This window comes from Rhinoderma darwinii, chromosome 2, assembly GCF_050947455.1.
Source record: "Rhinoderma darwinii isolate aRhiDar2 chromosome 2, aRhiDar2.hap1, whole genome shotgun sequence".
Classification (NCBI taxonomy): domain Eukaryota; kingdom Metazoa; phylum Chordata; class Amphibia; order Anura; family Rhinodermatidae; genus Rhinoderma; species Rhinoderma darwinii.
Genome location: NC_134688.1, coordinates 53,689,967 through 53,712,765, shown reverse-complemented (window position 1 = coordinate 53,712,765; position 22,799 = coordinate 53,689,967). Strand labels below are relative to the sequence as shown.

The window sequence follows — 22,799 nt, the reverse complement described above, 5'->3', positions numbered from 1 at the left end:
TAGCCTGATAGTCCAGAATACATACAAGTTTGTCACACGTTAAGACAAAAAATGTTTTCCAGTTCGAATTTGCGTTGTGCCCCTCATTCTTTCCCATGTTGTGGGCAAAGAATGGGTCATTTGTTGTAGGTAGAAGAGGAATGGTGTACTAATATTGGTACCAGAAGAACGCTCCTCCAAGGGATGAAGAGGAACTTGGCGCGCTACAAACCTGTTGGATCGTGGAGTAACACATTTAGGAAAGGTATGGACAGCACTTGCGATCAGAAGCGTTGGATATTCTGGGCCAGCAGGTACTATCCTATATTGAAACTAAATGTTAGGAAATATTGGTGTAATAATACTCCTAAAAATGCACCAATTCTGGAGATGGAATGGCCGGCTGAAGGGTTAGGAGGAGGCCGGATTTTTTTTAACACCATGTGTGCATGCACTGGAGGCTTGCACACATGTAATTAAATTTATTTTTTATAGCCTGATAGTCCAGAATACATACAAGTTTGTCACACGTTAAGACAAAGAATGTTTTCCAGTTCGAATTGGCGTTGTGCCCCTCATTCTTTCCCATATTGTGGGCAAAGAATGGGTCATTTGTTGTAGGTAGAAGAGGAATGGTGTACTAATATTGGTACCAGAAGAACGCGCCTCCAAGGGATGAAGAGGAAGTTGGAGCGCTACAAACCTGTTGGATCGTGCAGTAACACATTTAGGAAGGGTATGGACAGCACTTGCGATCGGGAGCGTTGGATATTCTGGGCCAGCAGGTACTATCCTATATTTAAACTAGATGTTAGGAAATATTGGTGTAATAATACTCCTAAAAATGCACCAATTCTGGAGATGGAATGGCCGGCTGAAGGGGTAGGAGGAGGCCGGATTTTTTTTAACACCATGTGTGCATGCACTGAAGGCTTGCACACATGTTGTTAAATTCATTTTTTATAGCCTGATAGTCCAGAATACATACAAGTTTGTCACACGTTAAGACAAAGAATGTTTTCCAGTTCGAATTGGCGTTGTGCCCCTCATTCTTTCCCATATTGTGGGCAAAGAATGGGTCATTTGTTGTAGGTAGATGAGGAATAAAGTACTAATATTGGTACCAGAAGAACGCGCCTCCAAGGGATGAAGAGGAACTTGGAGCGCTACACACCTGTTGGATCGTGGAGTAAGGCCTGATGCACACGACCGTGTTCGGTCCGTGATATACGGTCCGCATGTCGGCCGCTTGTCCCGGACCGTACAAAGTACAGGGAGCCGGGCTCCTAGCATCATACTTATCTATGACGCTAGGTGTCACTGCCTATCCACGTAACTACTGTCACACACTAAAACATGATTACAGTACGGGACAGTAGTTCCGCGGACAGGCAGTGACCCCTATCGTCATAGATAAGTGTGATGCTAGGAGCCCGACTCCCTGCACTGTGTTCGGTCCGGGACATGCGGCCGACATGCGGACCGTATATCACGGACCGAACACGGTCGTGTGCATGAGGCCTAACACATTTAGGAAAGGTATGCAAAGCACTTGCGATCGGGAGCGTTGGATATTCTGGGCCAGCAGGTCCTATCCTATATTTAAACTAGATGTTAGGAAATATTGGTGTAATAATACTCCTAAAAATGCACCAATTCTGGAGATGGAATGGCCGGCTGAAGGGGTAGGAGGAGGCCGGATTTTTTTTAACACCATGTGTGCATGCACTGAAGGCTTGCACACATGTTGTTAAATTCATTTTTTACTGTCTGATAGTCCAGAATACATACAAGTTTGTCACACGTTAAGACAAAGAATGTTTTCCAGTTCGAATTGGCGTTGTGCCCCTCATTCTTTCCCTTATTGTGGGCAAAGAATGGGTCATTTGTTGTAGGTAGAAGAGGAATGGTGTACTAATATTGGTACCAGAAGAACGCGCCTCCAAGGGATGAAGAGGAACTTGGCGCGCTACACACCTGTTGGATCGTGGAGTAACACATTTAGGAAAGGTATGTACAGCACTTGCGATCGGGAGCGTTGGATATTCTGGGCCAGCAGGTACTATCCTATATTTAAACTAGATGTTAGGAAATATTGGTGTAATAATACTCCTAAAAATGCACCAATTCTGGAGATGGAATGGCCGGCTGAAGGGGTAGGAGGAGGCCGGATTTTTTTTAACACCATGTGTGCATGCACTGAAGCCTTGCACACATGTTGTTAAATTAATTTTTTACAGTCTAATAGTCCAGAATATATACAAGTTTGTTACACGTTAAGACAAAGAATGTTTTCCAGTTCGAATTGGCGTTGTGCCCCTCATTCTTTCCCATATTGTGGGCAAAGAGTGGGTCATTTGTTGTAGGTAGAAGAGGAATGGTGTACTAATATTGGTACCAGAAGAACGTGCCTCCAAGGGATGAAGAGGAACTTGGCGCTACACACCTGTTGGATCGTGGAGTAACAAATTTAAGAAAGATATGGACAGCACTTGCAATCGGGAGCGTTGGATATTCTGGACCAGCAGGTACTATCCTAACTTTAAACTAGATGTTAGGAAATATTGGTGTAATAATACTCCTAAAAATGCACCAATTCTGGAGATGGAATGGCCGGCTGAAGGGGTAGGAGGAGGCCGGATTTTTTTTAACACCATGTGTGCATGCACTGAAGCCTTGCACACATGTTGTTAAATTAATTTTTTACAGTCTAATAGTCCAGAATACATACAAGTTTGTTACACGTTAAGACAAAGAATGTTTTCCAGTTCGAATTGGCGTTGTGCCCCTCATTCTTTCCCATATTGTGGGCAAAGAGTGGGTCATTTGTTGTAGGTAGAAGAGGAATGGTGTACTAATATTGGTACCAGAAGAACGTGCCTCCAAGGGATGAAGAGGAACTTGGCGCTACACACCTGGTGGATCGTGGAGTAACAAATTTAAGAAAGATATGGACAGCACTTGCAATCAGGAGCGTTGGATATTCTGGCCCAGCAGGTACTATCCTATATTTAAACTAGATGTTAGGAAATATTGGTGTAATAATACTCCTAAAAATGCACCAATTCTGGAGATGGAATGGCCGGCTGAAGGGGTAGGAGGAGGCCGGATTTTTTTTAACACCATGTTAGCATGCACTGAAGGCTTGCACACATGTTGTTAAATTTATTTTTTATAGCCTGATAGTCCAGAATACATACAAGTTTGTTCATGTTAAGACAAAGAATGTTTTCCAGTTCGAATTGGCGTTGTGCCCCTCATTCTTTCCCATATTGTGGGCAAAGAGTGGGTCATTTGTTGTAGGTAGAAGAGGAATGGTGTACTAATATTGGTACCAGAAGAACGTGCCTCCAAGGGATGAAGAGGAACTTGGCGCTACACACCTGGTGGATCGTGGAGTAACAAATTTAAGAAAGATATGGACAGCACTTGCAATCGGGAGCGTTGGATATTCTGGGCCAGCAGGTACTATCCTATATTTAAACTAGATGTTAGGAAATATTGGTGTAATAATACTCCTAAAAATGCACCAATTCTGGAGATGGAATGGCCGGCTGAAGGGGTAGGAGGAGGCCGGATTTTTTTTAACACCATGTTAGCATGCAATGAAGGCTTGCACACATGTTGTTAAATTAATTTTTTATAGCCTGATAGTCCAGAATACATACAAGTTTGTTCATGTTAAGACAAAGAATGTTTTCCAGTTCGAATTGGCGTTGTGCCCCTCATTCTTTCCCAAATTTTGGGAAAAGAATGGGTCATTTGTTGTAGGTAGAAGAGGAATGGTGTACTAATATTGGTACCAGAAGAACGCGCCTCCAAGGGATGAAGAGGAACTTGGCGCGCTACACACCTGTTGGATCGCGGAGTAACACATTTAAGAAAGGTATGGACAGGACTTGCGATCGGGAGCGTTGGATATTCTGGACCAGCAGGTACTATCCTAACTTTAAACTAGATGTTAGGAAATATTGGTGTAATAATACTCCTAAAAATGCACCAATTCTGGAGATGGAATGGCCGCTGAAGGGGTAGGAGGAGGCCGGATTTTGTTTTAACACCATGTGTGCATGCACTGAAGGCTTGCACACATGTTGTTAAATTTATTTTTTATAGCCTGATAGTCCAGAATACATACAAGTTTGTTCATGTTAAGACAAAGAATGTTTTCCAGTTCGAATTGGCGTTGTGCCCCTCATTCTTTCCCATATTGTGGGCAAAGAATGGGTCATTTGTTGTAGGTAGAAGAGGAATGGTGTACTAATATTGGTACCAGAAGAACGTGCATTCAAGGGATGAAGAGGAACTTGGCGCGCTACACACCTGTTGGATCCTGGAGTAACACATTTAAGAAAGGTATGGACAGCACTTGCGATCGGGAGCGTTGGATATTCTGGACCAGCAGGTACTATCCTAACTTTAAACTAGATGTTAGCAAATATTGGTGTAATAATACTAAAAATGCACCACTTATGGAGATGGAATGGCCGGCTGAAGGGGTAGGAGGAGGCCGGATTTGTCTTAACACCATGTGTGCATGCACTGAAGGCTTGCACACATGTTGTTAAATTCATTTTTTACAGTCTGATAGTCCAGAATACATACAAGTTTGTTCATGTTAAGACAAAGAATGTTTTCCAGTTCGAATTGGCATTGTGCCCCTCATTCTTTCCCATATTGTGGGCAAAGAATGGGTCATTTGTTGTAGGTAGAAGAGGAATGGTGTACTAATCTTGGTACAAGAAGAACGTGCCTCCAAGGGATGAAGAGGAACTTGGCGCGCTACACACCTGTTGGATCCTGGAGTAACACATTTAACAAAGGTATGGACAGCACTTGCCATCGGGAGCGTTATATATTCTGGACCAGCAGGTACTATCCTATCTTTAAACTAGATGTTAGGAAATATTGGTGTAATAATACTCCTAAAAATGCACCAATTCTGGAGATGGAATGGCCGTCTGAAAGGGTAGGAAGAGGCCGGATTTTTTTTAACACCATGTGTGCATGCACTGAAGGCTTGCACACATGTTGTTAAATTCATTTTTTATAGCCTGATAGTCCAGAATACATACAAGTTTGTCACACGTTAAGACAAAGAATGTTTTCCAGTTCGAATTGGCGTTGTGCCCCTCATTCTTTCCCATATTGTGGGCAAAGAATGGGTCATTTGTTGTAGGTAGAAGAGGAATGGTGTACTAATATTGGTACCAGAAGAAAGCGCCTCCAAGGGATGAAGAGGAACTTGGCGTGCTACACACCTGTTGGATCATGGAGTAACACATTTAGGAAAGGTATGGACAGCACTTGCGAGAGGGAGCGTTGGATATTCTTGGCCAGCAGGTACTATCCTATATTTAAACTAGATGTTAGGAAATATTGGTGTAATAATACTCCTAAAAATGCACCAATTCTGGAGATGGAATGGCCGGCTGAAGGGGTAGGAGGAGGCCGGATTTTTTTTAACACCATGTGTGCATGCACTGAAGGCTTGCACACATGTAATTAAATTCATTTTTTATAGCCTGATAGTCCAGAATACATACAAGTTTGTCACACGTTAAGACAAAAAATGTTTTCCATTTCGAATTTGCGTTGTGCCCCTCATTCTTTCCCATATTGTGGGCAAAGAATGGGTCATTTGTTGTAGGTAGAAGAGGAATGGTGTACTAATATTGGTACCAGAAGAACGCGCCTCCAAGGGATGAAGAGGAACTTGGCGCGCTACAAACCTGTTGGATCGTGGAGTAACACATTTAGGAAAGGTATGGACAGCACTTGCGATCAGAAGCGTTGGATATTCTGGGCCAGCAGGTACTATCCTATATTGAAACTAAATGTTAGGAAATATTGGTGTAATAATACTCCTAAAAATGCACCAATTCTGGAGATGGAATGGCCGGCTGAAGGGTTAGGAGGAGGCCGGATTTTTTTTAACACCATGTGTGCATGCACTGGAGGCTTGCACACATGTAATTAAATTTATTTTTTATAGCCTGATAGTCCAGAATACATACAAGTTTGTCACACGTTAAGACAAAGAATGTTTTCCAGTTCGAATTGGCGTTGTGCCCCTCATTCTTTCCCATATTGTGGGCAAAGAATGGGTCATTTGTTGTAGGTAGAAGAGGAATGGTATACTAATATTGGTACCAGAAGAACGCGCCTCCAAGGGATGAAGAGGAACTTGGCGCGCTACAAACCTGTTGGATCGTGGAGTAACACATTTAGGAAAGGTATGTACAGCACTTGCGATCGGGAGCGTTGGATATTCTGGGCCAGCAGGTACTATCCTATATTTAAACTAGATGTTAGGAAATATTGGTGTAATAATACTCCTAAAAATGCACCAATTCTGGAGATGGAATGGCCGGCTGAAGGGTTAGGAGGGGGCCGGATTTTTTTTAACACCATGTGTGCATGCACTGAAGGCTTGCACACATGTTGTTAAATTCATTTTTTATAGCCTGATAGTCCAGAATACATACAAGTTTGTCACACGTTAAGACAAAGAATGTTTTCCAGTTCGAATTGGCGTTGTGCCCCTCATTCTTTCCCATATTGTGGGCAAAGAATGGGTCATTTGTTGTAGGTAGAAGAGGAATGGTGTACTAATATTGGTACCAGAAGAACGCGCCTCCAAGGGATGAAGAGGAAGTTGGAGCGCTACAAACCTGTTGGATCGTGGAGTAACACATTTAGGAAGGGTATGGACAGCACTTGCGATCGGGAGCGTTGGATATTCTGGGCCAGCAGGTACTATCCTATATTTAAACTAGATGTTAGGAAATATTGGTGTAATAATACTCCTAAAAATGCACCAATTCTGGAGATGGAATGGCCGGCTGAAGGGGTAGGAGGAGGCCGGATTTTTTTTAACACCATGTGTGCATGCACTGAAGGCTTGCACACATGTTGTTAAATTCATTTTTTATAGCCTGATAGTCCAGAATACATACAAGTTTGTCACACGTTAAGACAAAGAATGTTTTCCAGTTCGAATTGGCGTTGTGCCCCTCATTCTTTCCCATATTGTGGGCAAAAATGGGTCATTTGTTGTAGGTAGATGAGGAATAAAGTACTAATATTGGTACCAGAAGAACGCGCCTCCAAGGGATGAAGAGGAACTTGGAGCGCTACACACCTGTTGGATCGTGGAGTAACACATTTAGGAAAGGTATGGACAGCACTTGCGATCGGGAGCGTTGGATATTCTGGGCCAGCAGGTCCTATCCTATATTTAAACTAGATGTTAGGAAATATTGGTGTAATAATACTCCTAAAAATGCACCAATTCTGGAGATGGAATGGCCGGCTGAAGGGGTAGGAGGAGGCCGGATTTTTTTTAACACCATGTGTGCATGCACTGAAGGCTTGCACACATGTTGTTAAATTCATTTTTTACTGTCTGATAGTCCAGAATACATACAAGTTTGTCACACGTTAAGACAAAGAATGTTTTCCAGTTCGAATTGGCGTTGTGCCCCTCATTCTTTCCCTTATTGTGGGCAAAGAATGGGTCATTTGTTGTAGGTAGAAGAGGAATGGTGTACTAATATTGGTACCAGAAGAACGCGCCTCCAAGGGATGAAGAGGAACTTGGCGCGCTACACACCTGTTGGATCGTGGAGTAACTCATTTAGGAAAGGTATGGACAGCACTTGCGATCGGAAGCGTTGGATATTCTGGGCAAGCAGGTACTATCCTATATTTAAACTAGATGTTAGGAAATATTGGTGTAATAATACTCCTAAAAATGCACCAATTCTGGAGATGGAATGGCCGGCTAAAGGGGTAGGAGCAGGCCGGATTTTTTTTAACACCATTTGTGCATGCACTGAAGGCTTGCACACATGTAATTAAATTCATTTTTTATAGCCTGATAGTCCAGAATACATACAAGTTTGTCACACGTTAAGACAAAGAATGTTTTCCAGTTCGAATTGGCGTTGTGCCCCTCATTCTTTCCCATATTGTGGGCAAAGAATGGGTCATTTGTTGTAGGTAGAAGAGGAATGGTGTACTAATATTGGTACCAGAAGAACGCGCCTCCAAGGGATGAAGAGGAAGTTGGAGCGCTACAAACCTGTTGGATCGTGGAGTAACACATTTAGGAAGGGTATGGACAGCACTTGCGATCGGGAGCGTTGGATATTCTGGGCCAGCAGGTACTATCCTATATTTAAACTAGATGTTAGGAAATATTGGTGTAATAATACTCCTAAAAACGCACCAATTCTGGAGATGGAATGGCCGGCTGAAGGGGTAGGAGGAGGCCGGATTTTTTTTAACACCATGTGTGCATACACTGAAGGCTTGCACACATGTTGTGAAATTCATTTTTTATAGCCTGATAGTCCAGAATACATACAAGTTTGTCACACGTTAAGACAAAGAATGTTTTCCAGTTCGAATTGGCGTTGTGCCCCTCATTCTTTCCCATATTGTGGGCAAAGAATGGGTCATTTGTTGTAGGTAGATGAGGAATAAAGTACTAATATTGGTACCAGAAGAACGCGCCTCCAAGGGATGAAGAGGAACTTGGAGCGCTACACACCTGTTCGATCGTGGAGAAACACATTTAGGAAAGGTATGGACAGCACTTGCGATCGGGAGCGTTGGATATTCTGGGCCAGCAGGTCCTATCCTATATTTAAACTAGATGTTAGGAAATATTGGTGTAATAATACTCCTAAAAATGCACCAATTCTGGACATGGAATGGCCGGCTGAAGGGTTAGGAGGAGGCCGGATTTTTTTTAACACCATGTGTGCATGCACTGAAGGCTTGCACACATGTTGTTAAATTCATTTTTTACAGCCTGATAGTCCAGAATACATACAAGTTTGTCACACGTTAAGACAAAGAATGTTTTCCAGTTCGAATTTGCGTTGTGTCCCTCATTCTTTCCCATATTGTGGGCAAAGAATGGGTCATTTGTTGTAGGTAGAAGAGGAATGGTGTATTAATATTGGTACCAGAAGAATGCGCCTACAAGGGATGAAGAGGAACTTGGCGCGCTACAAACCTGTTGGATCGTGGAGTAACACATTTAGGAAAGGTATGTACAGCACTTGCGATCGGGAGCGTTGGATATTCTGGGCCAGCAGGTACTATCCTATATTTAAACTAGATGTTAGGAAATATTGGTGTAATAATACTCCTAAAAATGCACCAATTCTGGAGATGGAATGGCCGGCTGAAGGGTTAGGAGGGGGCCAGATTTTTTTTAACACCATGTGTGCATGCACTGGAGGCTTGCACACATGTTTTTAAATTCACTTTTTATAGCCTGATAGTCCAGAATACATACAAGTTTGTCACACGTTAAGACAAAGAATGTTTTCCAGTTCGAATTGGCGTTGTGCCCCTCATTCTTTCCCATATTGTGGGCAAAGAATGGGTCATTTGTTGTAGGTAGAAGAGGAATGGTGTACTAATATTGGTACCTGAAGAACGCGCCTCCAAGGGATGAAGAGGAAGTTGGAGCGCTACAAACCTGTTGGATCGTGGAGTAACACATTTAGGAAGGGTATGGACAGCACTTGCGATCGGGAGCGTTGGATATTCTGGGCCAGCAGGTACTATCCTATATTTAAACTAGATGTTAGGAAATATTGGTGTAATAATACTCCTAAAAATGCACCAATTCTGGAGATGGAATGGCCGGCTGAAGGGGTAGGAGGAGGCCGGATTTTTTTTAACACCATGTGTGCATACACTGAAGGCTTGCACACATGTTGTGAAATTCATTTTTTATAGCCTGATAGTCCAGAATACATACAAGTTTGTCACACGTTAAGACAAAGAATGTTTTCCAGTTCGAATTGGCGTTGTGCCCCTCATTCTTTCCCATATTGTGGGCAAAGAATGGGTCATTTGTTGTAGGTAGATGAGGAATAAAGTACTAATATTGGTACCAGAAGAACGCGTCTCCAAGGGATGAAGAGGAACTTGGAGCGCTACACACCTGTTGGATCGTGGAGTAACACATTTAGGAAAGGTATGGACAGCACTTGCGATCGGGAGCGTTGGATATTCTGGGCCAGCAGGTCCTATCCTATATTTAAACTAGATGTTAGGAAATATTGGTGTAATAATACTCCTAAAAATGCACCAATTCTGGAGATGGAATGGCCGGCTGAAGGGGTAGGAGGAGTCCGGATTTTTTTTAACACCATGTGTGCATGCACTGAAGGCTTGCACACATGTAATTAAATTCATTTTTTATAGCCTGATAGTCCAGAATACATACAAGTTTGTCACATGTTAAGACAAAGAATGTTTTCCAGTTCGAATTGGCGTTGTGCCCCTCATTCTTTCCCATATTGTGGGCAAAGAATGGGTCATTTGTTGTAGGTAGAAGAGGAATGGTGTACTAATATTGGTACCAGAAGAACGCGCCTCCAAGGGATGAAGAGGAAGTTGGAGCGCTACAAACCTGTTGGATCGTGGAGTAACACATTTAGGAAGGGTATGGACAGCACTTGCGATCGGGAGCGTTTTATATTCTGGGCCAGCAGGTACTATCCTATATTTAAACTAGATGTTAGGAAATATTGGTGTAATAATACTCCTAAAAATGCACCAATTCTGGAGATGGAATGGCCGGCTGAAGGGGTAGGAGGAGGCCGGATTTTTTTTAACACCATGTGTGCATGCACTGAAGGCTTGCACACATGTTTTAAATTCATTTTTTACTGTCTGATAGTCCAGAATACATACAAGTTTGTCACACGTTAAGACAAAGAATGTTTTCCAGTTCGAATTGGCGTTGTGTCCCTCATTCTTTCCCATATTGTGGGCAAAGAATGGGTCATTTGTTGTAGGTAGAAGAGGAATGGTGTACTAATATTGGTACCAGAAGAACGCGCCTCCAAGGGATGAAGAGGAACTTGGCGCGCTACACACCTGTTGGATCGTGGAGTAACACATTTAGGAAAGGCATGGACAGCACTCGCGATCGGAAGCGTTGGATATTCTGGGCAAGCAGGCACTATCCTATATTTAAACTAGATGTTAGGAAATATTGGTGTAATAATACTCCTAAAAATGCACCAATTCTGGAGATGGAACGGCTGGCTGAAGGGATAGGAGGAGGCCGGATTTTTTTTTAACACCATGTGTGCATGCACTGAAGCCTTGCACACATGTTGTTAAATTAATTTTTTACAGTCTAATAGTCCAGAATACATACAAGTTTGTCACACGTTAAGACAAAGAATGTTTTCCAGTTCGAATTGGCAATGTGCCCCTCATTCTTTCCCATATTGTGGGCAAAGAGTGGGTCATTTGTTGTAGGTAGAAGAGGAATGGTGTACTAAGATTGGTACCAGAAGAACGTGCCTCCAAGGGATGAAGAGGAACTTGGAGCGCTACACACCTGTTGGATCGTGGAGTAATAAATTTTAGAAAGATATTGACAGCACTTGCAATCGGGTGCGCTGGATATTCTGGGCCAGCAGGTACTATCCTATATTTAAATTAGATGTTAGGAAATATTGGTGTAATAATACTCCTAAAAATGCACCAATTCTGGAGATGGAATGGCCGGCTGAAGGGGTAGGAGGAGGCCGGATTTTTTTTAACACTATGTGTGCATGCACTGAAGGCTTGCACACATGTTGTTAAATTTATTTTTTGTAGCCTGATAGTCCAGAATACATACAAGTTTGTTCATGTTAAGACAAAGAATGTTTTCCAGTTCGAATTGGCGTTGTGCCCCTCATTCTTTCCCATATTGTGGGCAAAGAATGGGTCATTTGTTGTAGGTAGAAGAGGAATGGTGTACTAATATTGGTACCAGAAGAACGTGACTCCAAGGGATGAAGAGGAACTTGGCGCGCTACACACCTGTTGGATCGTGGAGTAACAAATTTAAGAAAGACATGGACAGCACTTGCAATCGGGAGCGTTGGATATTCTGGGCCAGCAGGTACTATCCTATATTTAAACTAGATGTTAGGAAATATTGGTGTAATAATACTCCTAAAAATGCACCAATTCTGGAGATGGAATGGCCGGCTGAAGGGGTAGGAGGAGGCCGGATTTTTTTTAACACCATGTGTGCATGCACTGAAGGCTTGCGCACATGTTGTTAAATTTATTTTTTATAGCCTGATAGTCCAGAATACATACAAGTTTGTTCATGTTAAGACAAAGAATGTTTTCCAGTTCGAATTGGCGTTGTGCCCCTCATTCTTTCCCATATAGTGGGCAGAGAGTGGGTCATTTGTTGTAGGTAGAAGAGGAATGGTGTACTAATATTGGTACCAGAAGTACGTGCCTCCGAGGGATGAAGAGGAACTTGGCGCGCTACACACCTGTTGGATCGTGGAGTAACAAATTTAAGAAAGATATGGACAGCACTTGCAATCGGGAGCGTTGGATATTCTGGGCCAGCAGGTACTATCCTATATTTAAACTAGATGTTAGGAAATATTGGTGTAATAATACTCCTAAAAATGCACCAATTCTGGAGATGGAATGGCCGGCTGAAGGGGTAGGAGGAGGCCGGATTTTTTTTAACACCATGTGTGCATGCACTGAAGGCTTGCACACATGTTGTTACATTTATTTTTTATAGCCTGATAGTCCAGAATACATACAAGTTTGTCACACGTTAAGACAAAGAATGTTTTCCAGTTCGAATTAGCAATGTGCCCCTCATTCTTTCCCATATTGTGGGCAAAGAGTGGGTCATTTGTTGTAGGTAGAAGAGGAATGGTGTACTAATATTGGTACCAGAAGAACGTGCCTCCAAGGGATGAAGAGGAACTTGGCGCGCTACACACCTGTTGGATCGTGGAGTAACAAATTTAAGAAAGATATGGACAGCACTTGCAATCGGGTGCGTTGGATATTCTGGCCAGCAGGTACTATCCTATATTTAAACTAGATGTTAGGAAATATTGGTGTAATAATACTCCTAAAAATGCACCAATTCTGGAGATGGAATGGCCGGCTGAAGGGGTAGGAGGAGGCCGGATTTTTTTTAACACCATGTGTGCATGCACTGAAGCCTTGCACACATGTTGTTAAATTAATTTTTTACAGTCTAATAGTCCAGAATACATACAAGTTTGTTACACGTTAAGACAAAGAATGTTCTCCAGTTCGAATTGGCGTTGTGCCCCTCATTCTTTCCCAAATTGTGGGAAAAGAATGGGTCATTTGTTGTAGGTAGAAGAGGAATGGTGTACTAATATTGGTACCAGAAGAACGCGCCTCCAAGGGATGAAGAGGAACTTGGCGCGCTACACACCTGTTGGATCGTGGAGTAACACATTTAAGAAAGGTATGGACAGGACTTGCGATCAGGAGCGTTGGATATTCTGGACCAGCAGGTACTATCCTAACTTTAAACTAGATGTTAGGAAATATTGGTGTAATAATACTCCTAAAAATGCACCAATTCTGGAGATGGAATGGCGGGCTGAAGGGGTAGGAGGAGGCCGGATTTTGTTTAACACCATGTGTGCATGCACTGAAGGCTTGCACACATGTTGTTAAATTTATTTTTTATAGCCTGATAGTCCAGAATACATACAAGTTTGTTCATGTTAAGACAAAGAATGTTTTCCAGTTCGAATTGGCGTTGTGCCCCTCATTCTTTCCCATATTGTGGGCAAAGAATGGGTCATTTGTTGTATGTAGAAGAGGAATGGTGTACTAATATTGGTACCAGAAGAACGCACCTCCAAGGGATAAAGAGGAACACGGCGCGCTACACACCTGTTGGATCGTGGAGTAACAAATTTAAGAAAGATATGGACAGCACTTGCAATCGGGAGCGTTGGATATTCTGGGCCAGCAGGTACTATCCTATATTTAAACTAGATGTTAGGAAATATTGGTGTAATAATACTCCTAAAAATGCACCAATTCTGGAGATGGAATGGCCGGCTGAAGGGGTAGGAGGAGGCCGGATTTTTTTTAACACCATGTGTGCATGCACTGAAGGCTTGCACACATGTTGTTACATTTATTTTTTATAGCCTGATAGTCCAGAATACATACAAGTTTGTCACACGTTAAGACAAAGAATGTTTTCCAGTTCGAATTAGCAATGTGCCCCTCATTCTTTCCCATATTGTGGGCAAAGAGTGGGTCATTTGTTGTAGGTAGAAGAGGAATGGTGTACTAATATTGGTACCAGAAGAACGTGCCTCCAAGGGATGAAGAGGAACTTGGCGCGCTACACACCTGTTGGATCGTGGAGTAACAAATTTAAGAAAGATATGGACAGCACTTGCAATCGGGTGCGTTGGATATTCTGGCCAGCAGGTACTATCCTATATTTAAACTAGATGTTAGGAAATATTGGTGTAATAATACTCCTAAAAATGCACCAATTCTGGAGATGGAATGGCCGGCTGAAGGGGTAGGAGGAGGCCGGATTTTTTTTAACACCATGTGTGCATGCACTGAAGCCTTGCACACATGTTGTTAAATTAATTTTTTACAGTCTAATAGTCCAGAATACATACAAGTTTGTTACACGTTAAGACAAAGAATGTTCTCCAGTTCGAATTGGCGTTGTGCCCCTCATTCTTTCCCAAATTGTGGGAAAAGAATGGGTCATTTGTTGTAGGTAGAAGAGGAATGGTGTACTAATATTGGTACCAGAAGAACGCGCCTCCAAGGGATGATGAGGAACTTGGCGCGCTACACACCTGTTGGATCGTGGAGTAACACATTTAAGAAAGGTATGGACAGGACTTGCGATCAGGAGCGTTGGATATTCTGGACCAGCAGGTACTATCCTAACTTTAAACTAGATGTTAGGAAATATTGGTGTAATAATACTCCTAAAAATGCACCAATTCTGGAGATGAAATGGCGGGCTGAAGGGGTAGGAGGAGGCCGGATTTTGTTTAACACCATGTGTGCATGCACTGAAGGCTTGCACACATGTTGTTAAATTTATTTTTTATAGCCTGATAGTCCAGAATACATACAAGTTTGTTCATGTTAAGACAAAGAATGTTTTCCAGTTCGAATTGGCGTTGTGCCCCTCATTCTTTCCCATATTGTGGGCAAAGAATGGGTCATTTGTTGTATGTAGAAGAGGAATGGTGTACTAATATTGGTACCAGAAGAACGCACCTCCAAGGGATAAAGAGGAACACGGCGCGCTACACACCTGTTGGATTGTGAGGTAACACATTTAGGAAAGGTATGGACAGCAATTGTGAACGGGATCATTGGATATTCTGGACCAGCAAGTACTATCCTATCTTTAAACTAGATGTTAGGAAATATTGGTGTAATAATACTCCTAAAAATGCACCAATTCTGGAGATGGAATGGCCGGCTGAAGGGGTAGGAGGAGGCCGGATTTTTTTTAACACCATGTGTGCATGCACTGAAGGCTTGCACACATTTTGTTAAATTCATTTTTTACAGTCTGATAGTCCAGAATACATACAAGTTTGTTCATGTTAAGACAAAGAATGTTTTCCAGTTCGAATTGGCGTTGTGCCCCTCATTCTTTCCCATATTGTGGGCAAAGAATGGGTCATTTGTTGTAGGTAGAAGAGGAATGGTGTACTAATACTGGTACCAGAAGAACGTGCATCCAAGGGATGAAGAGGAACTTGGCGCGCTACACACCTGTTGGATCCTGGAGTAACACATTTAAGAAAGGTATGGACAGCACTTGCGATCGGGAGCGTTGGATATTCTGGATCAGCAGGTACTATCCTATCTTTAAACTAGATGTTAGCAAATATTGGTGTAATAATACTCCTAAAAATGCACCAATTCTGGAGATGGAATGGCCGGCTGAAGGGGTAGGAGGAGGCCGGATTTTTTTAACACCATGTGTGCATGCACTGAAGGCTTGCACACATGTTGTTAAATTTATTTTTTATAGCCTGATAGTCCAGAATACATACAAGTTTGTCACACGTTAAGACAAAGAATGTTTTCCAGTTCGAATTAGCAATGTGCCCCTCATTCTTTCCCATATTGTGGGCAAAGAGTGGGTCAATTGTTGTAGGTAGAAGAGGAATGGTGTACTAATATTGGTACCAGAAGAACTGTCCTCCAAGGGATGAAGAGGAACTTGGCGCTACACACCTGTTGGATCGTGGAATAACAAATTTAAGAAAGATATGGACAGCACTTGCAATCGGGAGCGTTGGATATTCTGGACCAGCAGGTACTATCCTAACTTTAAACTAGATGTTAGGAAATATTGGTGTAATAATACTCCTAAAAATGCACCAATTCTGGAGATGGAATGGCCGGCTGAAGGGGTAGGAGGAGGCCGGATTTTGTTTAACACCATGTGTGCATGCACTGAAGGCTTGCACACATGTTGTTAAATTTATTTTTTATAGCCTGATAGTCCAGAATACATACAAGTTTGTTCATGTTAAGACAAAGAATGTTTTCCAGTTCGAATTGGCGTTGTGCCCCTCATTCTTTCCCATATTGTGGGCAAAGAATGGGTCATTTGTTGTAGGTAGAAGAGGAATGGTGTACTAATATTGGTACCAGAAATTGTGCATCCAAGGGATGAAGAGGAACTTGGCGCGCTACACACCTGTTGGATCCTGGAGTAACACATTTAAGAAAGGTATGGACAGCACTTGCGATCGGGAGCGTTGGATATTCTGGACCAGCAGGTACTATCCTAACTTTAAACTAGATGTTAGCAAATATTGGTGTAATAATACTAAAAATGCACCACTTATGGAGATGGAATGGCCGGCTGAAGGGGTAGGAGGAGGCCGGATTTTTTTTAACACCATGTGTGCATGCACTGAAGGCTTGCACACATGTTGTTAAATTCATTTTTTATAGCCTGATAGTCCAGAATACATACAAGTTTGTCACACGTTAAGACAAAGAATGTTTTCCAGTTCGAATTGGTGTTGTGCCCTCATTCTTTCCCATATTGTGGACAAAGAATGGGTCATTTGTTGTAGGTAGAAGAGGAATGGTGTACTAATATTGGTACCAGAAGAACGCGCCTCCACGGGATGAAGAGGAACTTGGCGCGCTACACACCTGTTGGATCGTGGAGTAACACATTTAGGAAAGGTATGGACAGCACTTGCGATCGGGAGCAGTGGATATTCTGGGCCAGAAGGTACTATCCTATATTTAAACCAGATGTTAGGAAATATTGGTGTAATAATACTCCAAAAAATGCACCAATTCTGGACATGGAATGGCCGGCTGAAGGGTTAGGAGGAGGCCGGATTTTTTTTTAACACCATGTGTGCATGCACTGAAGGCTTGCACACATGTTGTTAAATTCATTTTTTACAGTCTAATAGTCCAGAATATATACAAGTTTGTCACACGTTAAGACAAAGAATGTTTTCCAGTTCGAATTGGCGTTGTGCCCCTCATTCTTTCCCATATTGTGGGCAAAGAGTGGGTCATTTGTTGTAGGTAGAAGAGGAATGGTGTACTAATATTGGTACCAGAAGAACTGTCCTCCAAGGGATGAAGAGGAACTTGGCGCTACACACCTGTTGGATGGTGGAGTAACAAATTTAAGAAAGATATGGACAGCACTTGCAATCGGGAGCGTTGGATATTCTGGGCCAGCAGGTACTATCCTATATTTAAACTAGATGTTAGGAAATATTGGTGTAATAATACTCCTAAAAATGCACCAATTCTGGAGATGGAATGGCCGGCTGAAGGGGTAGGAGGAGGCCGGATTTTTTTTAACACCATGTTAGCATGCACTGAAGGCTTGCACACATGTTGTTACATTTATTTTTTATAGCCTGATAGTCCAGAATACATACAAGTTTGTTCATGTTAAGACAAAGAATGTTTTCCAGTTCGAATTGGCGTTGTGCCCCTCATTCTTTCCCAAATTGTGGGAAAAGAATGGGTCATTTGTTGTAGGTAGAAGAGGAATGGTGTACTAATATTGGTACCAGAAGAACGCGCCTCCAAGGGATGAAGAGGAACTTGGCGCGCTACACACCTGTTGGATCGCGGAGTAACACATTTAAGAAAGGTATGGACAGGACTTGCGATCGGGAGCGTTGGATATTCTGGACCAGCAGGTACTATCCTAACTTTAAACTAGATGTTAGGAAATATTGGTGTAATAATACTCCTAAAAATGCACCAATTCTGGAGATGGAATGGCCGGCTGAAGGGGTAGGAGGAGGCCGGATTTTGTTTTAACACCATGTGTGCATGCACTGAAGGCTTGCACACATGTTGTTAAATTTATTTTTTATAGCCTGATAGTCCAGAATACATACAAGTTTGTTCATGTTAAGACAAAGAATGTTTTCCAGTTCGAATTGGCGTTGTGCCCCTCATTCTTTCCCATATTGTGGGCAAAGAATGGGTCATTTGTTGTAGGTAGTAGAGGAATGGTGTACTAATATTGGTACCAGAAGAACGTGCATCCAAGGGATGAAGAGGAACTTGGCGCGCTACACACCTGTTGGATCCTGGAGTAACACATTTAAGAAAGGTATGGACAGCACTTGCGATCGGGAGCGTTGGATATTCTGGACCAGCAGGTACTATCCTAACTTTAAACTAGATGTTAGCAAATATTGGTGTAATAATACTAAAAATGCACCACTTATGGAGATGGAATGGCCGGCTGAAGGGGTAGGAGGAGGCCGGATTTGTTTTAACACCATGTGTGCATGCACTGAAGGCTTGCACACATGTTGTTAAATTCATTTTTTACAGTCTGATAGTCCAGAATACATACAAGTTTGTTCATGTTAAGACAAAGAATGTTTTCCAGTTCGAATTGGCATTGTGCCCCTCATTCTTTCCCATATTGTGGATAAAGAATGGGTCATTTGTTGTAGGTAGAAGAGGAATGGTGTACTAATATTGGTACCAGAAGAACGCGCCTCCACGGGATGAAGAGGAACTTGGCGCGCTACACACCTGTTGGATCGTGGAGTAACAAATTTAAGAAAGATATGGACAGCACTTGCAATCGGGTGCGTTGGATATTCTGGGCCAGCAGGTACTATCCTATATTTAAACTAGATGTTAGGAAATATTGGTGTAATAATACTCCTAAAAATGCACCAATTCTGGAGATGGAATGGCCGGCTGAAGGGGTAGGAGGAGGCCGGATTTTTTTTAACACCATGTGTGCATGCACAGGGAATTTAAAAAATGAGTAGGGACAATTTGTTATTTTTAGCCATATGCGGCTTAGACTAAGGTTTATGAAACTGTCAGAGAACCCCTTTAATAATTATTTTGTCTGTTGAATCCAGAAATCCAATTTACCATTTTCTACTCTCTCTACTCCAGTCCAAAAGACTCCACAAAAGACAAATTAGAAGTTTTCCATTAAGGATAAGATTATATAGAAGAATAACAATAAGCTCCTGGTCCCTGATACAAAATCTATACCAGGGTCCTCCAACTATTATGTGCCATTATACTGCTGGTGTTATTTGTGTGGCAGAGGGGCATTGGACTCGCCCTGTGATAGAAAATGAAATGTGTGAAAGTAAATATATTATTATTCATTATAGATATGGGGTTATTTTATGTATGTGCATTAAACCCATTATGTATTTTACAGACATTTATAACATCTGAATATGTGGCACCAGTGACAGCCGACATGCTAGAAGATGCACTGTATATATGTAAGTATTATAGCAAATAACAACCTATAGAAATTCTATAATGTGATGTCATCCAGAATGTTCCTATAGAGACACATGACAAGACTGTGGGAACAATCTCCCACATGTTTTCAATAGGCTGAACATATATTTGTTGATATGATGAACCATACTAAGCGCACGTCATAATATCTTCACAGTTTATACTTTTTGTTCCAGAATTTCTTGAGATCGGCTGCCTGCTGCCAGGGGGACTCTCTGAAGTAATATTTCATCTATATGCGGTATGTCCATCATTAGTTACTATATACAGTATCCACCAGTAGCTCTGTACATTGAAAAAGTAATGAGCGGGCAAAATGCCAAGAAAGGCGTAGCAGTGGGGAACCTTGGATAGTTGGTAGGAATAGGCATAATGTAAGTTAGGGGTATCTTTGTCTAAAATGCTGGCCACATGCGTCGGTTTGGGACTGAACGTAGGTGTAAGGTAATTGGGTGAGGGAGTGTAGGGGGATTTTAGACAGCTTTGGTCTGCCAAGAACATTTGCGATGTGTCAAGGCCAGGATGCAATAGACAAGGACTTAAGTGAGTTTCATTACACAGTCATAATCTGCAGGCATAGGTGATAATGGACACTGGCAGAATGTTTTTATATTTACAGCACTCAAGCGGAAAGCAATGGAAGGTGCCAGGATATTGCCACGTATAGAGACCCCACAAGTCATGCAGCACAAGGACCTGGACTTGGGGTGTACTGGATTGTTTGGAGCAAATGGCATCAAGGAATAAAGGCAGGTATCCTCAATGGTATCATTCTAGAAAAAATTTGAGGGAACATGGCACGATGATGGGCCAAGGGCCAGGATCCTTGCGCAGGGATCCAGGGTCGATGAAGGCAGCAATATCCCAGTAGGGCCTCATAATCTCAACATGGGAGAGGGACACCTTGGGGTTGCCAAAATGTTTAGAACACGGGGTACTGGCACAATGTTTGGAATTACAGGAGCAGCACATCTGGATGTAAAGAGAAGCAGAAGAAGGCAACAGTAGCTGGTTGAGTCTGATTCTGATCTGTCAGATGATAATAAGTGGTCTGATGTTGGGGATAGATGGGCTAATGGGCAAGACGTTTAAAATGCTGAAAAAAATGTTTACGCAGGATAAAGTAAAAAGGTAAAAGCGAGGAGGCGTGATACCAAAAGCCAATCCTTTACTGGAAAGAGGGGGTAAAGTTTGGGGCCAGGAAACATGTTTGTTGATTTCTACCTACACACACTTGTGCCAGGAACTGTTGGGAAACATAAGGGAGGAAAGGCTTGTTTAGTTTTTGTGATGTCTATGGAAGATTTTGTTTAGTATTGCAGTGTTATGGTGGTGGAGCAAGGACCCCCTTATTGATCAGGTGCCAATAAAAAGGGATGGTGCCTGTGAAGCAGGCTGGTAAGTATAAAAAAAATACATCTGTCGCATCTAAAAGAGGCATCAGTAAACGATGAAATAGACAAGGAGTTGAGTGAGTTGCATCATTAAAGCAGAATCTGCAGGCACGGATGACAATGGATACTTGCAGAATGTTTTTTGTGCCTACAGGACTCAAGTGAGAAGCAGTGGAAAGGACACGGATATCGCCACGGATAGGGCGTCCACGAGTCATGCAGCACAAGGAACTGGACTTCTGATGTAATTGACTGTTTGGAGGAGATGGCGTACATTTGCGAAGAATGTAGTTGGCTTTCGAAGCGCGTAAGCAGTCTTGTATCATCACTTCAACATGCCGTGTGGTTTATAAAATGTTTTTCTAATAAAGTCATCACATTGTCATGAGAATTGCTGGACCGTATTTTCTTCTGTTTACTGTATATTTATTGGACAGTGCTAACGCCATACAGCCCTCTCTGTAGAGAACGCCATACAGCCCTCCTGTAGAGAACGCCATACATTCCCCCTGCAGAGAACGCCATACAGCCCCCCTGTAGAGAACGCCATACAGCCCCCCCCTGTAGAGAACGCCATACAGCCCCCCCCTGTAGGGAACGCCATACATCCCCCCCTGTAGAGAACGCCATAGAGCCCCCCCCCCTGTAGGGAACGCCATATAGCCCCCCTGTAGGGAACGCCATACAGCCCCCCTGTAGGGAACGCCATACAGCGTTCCCCCCCCCCTGTAGGGAACACCATACAGCGTCCCCCTCCCAAAAAAATGCGACCTACAGTGTGTCCTACAAAATACATGTATCCCCTATCCACAGGATAGGGGATACATGTGTGATCGCTGGCAGCGAAAGCTGCTTCTACCCTCTCCTCAGGGTCCCCGGCAGTCACTCACCTCCGGAGACCCGACATTCAGCAGCCCGATCGCGCGGGCAGTAAGTTAAAACCGGAGTCGTAAAAAGTCTATGGCTCGGGTTTTAAGGACCCTGACCGCTGGCCGTAAAAATACAGCCAGCGGTCGGGAACCAGTTAATGGCAGAGCGGGGAGATACCTCCCTGCTCTGCAGTAGAGTTCAGTGGCGTCCCGCTGTAGCAGCCATAGCGGCAGCCAGCGGAGCCTCCGGCCATGGTGGGTGCCCGTGCCGGCGGGCGTAACGGGCCAACTCATGCTGCGGGCCCCGTAGCAGCCGCTACGGCTGCTACGGCGGTAGTTACGCCACTGCTCAGTACATATATACAACATCAAAAAAATCTCAGTGTTATGGCTGCGGACCTCTGTCGCTCACCCTGTGATGAACGGCCGCGACCGCAACTTCCTGGCCACCTCCCCAGAGACCACGGCTGGCGCGGCCTTCCCTTCCTGGAGTGTGCGAGGAGTGCCTTAAAGGGCCAGCGTGCGCACTTCCTAAAAGTTTTCTATCCTACCCCAGTGCACCCTGGATTATAAAAAGGTATCTGCCCTTCCACCCCTTGCTTGAGCGTTGTTTGTACTTTTCCCATGTTTGTATTGCAAAGGGTCCCTTAGTATTTTCCTGCTTGATCCCAGAGTTCCCGTTCCCTGCATCCGATTTCCTGTATCCCTTGCTGTTTCCTAACTGTGCCTGCCTTTTATCAGAGTCGTGTGGTACCGCCGGCTGGATATGCCACGTCTGTGTGTCATCTACCATTCCTGGTGCCATCCGCTTCGTCTGGCGCAACCTGCCACACCTAGCCCTATCTGAGCTGGAGCCCACGGCCTAGTGGGTCCACATAGGGATGTAGCCATCTTTAACTTGACTCTGATAACTTGT

The 22,799-nt window shown here is 43.2% G+C and overlaps 1 long non-coding RNA gene across 2 annotated transcripts in view; it reads left to right on the top strand.

Moving 5' to 3' along the window:
* LOC142740552 (uncharacterized) overlaps positions 1-20,485 on the top strand; it is a 124,166-nt gene extending 103,681 nt beyond the window's left edge. The window contains exons 5-7 of one of the 2 annotated variants that reach the window (XR_012880770.1): positions 19,532-19,598; positions 19,797-19,861; positions 20,240-20,485. This is a non-coding gene — a long non-coding RNA (uncharacterized LOC142740552). Of the gene's footprint in view, positions 1-19,531; positions 19,599-19,796; positions 19,981-20,239 lie in introns of those variants that run through there. The other variant, XR_012880769.1, reaches the window with a different exon arrangement.
* Positions 20,486-22,799: the final 2,314 nt, after the last annotated feature.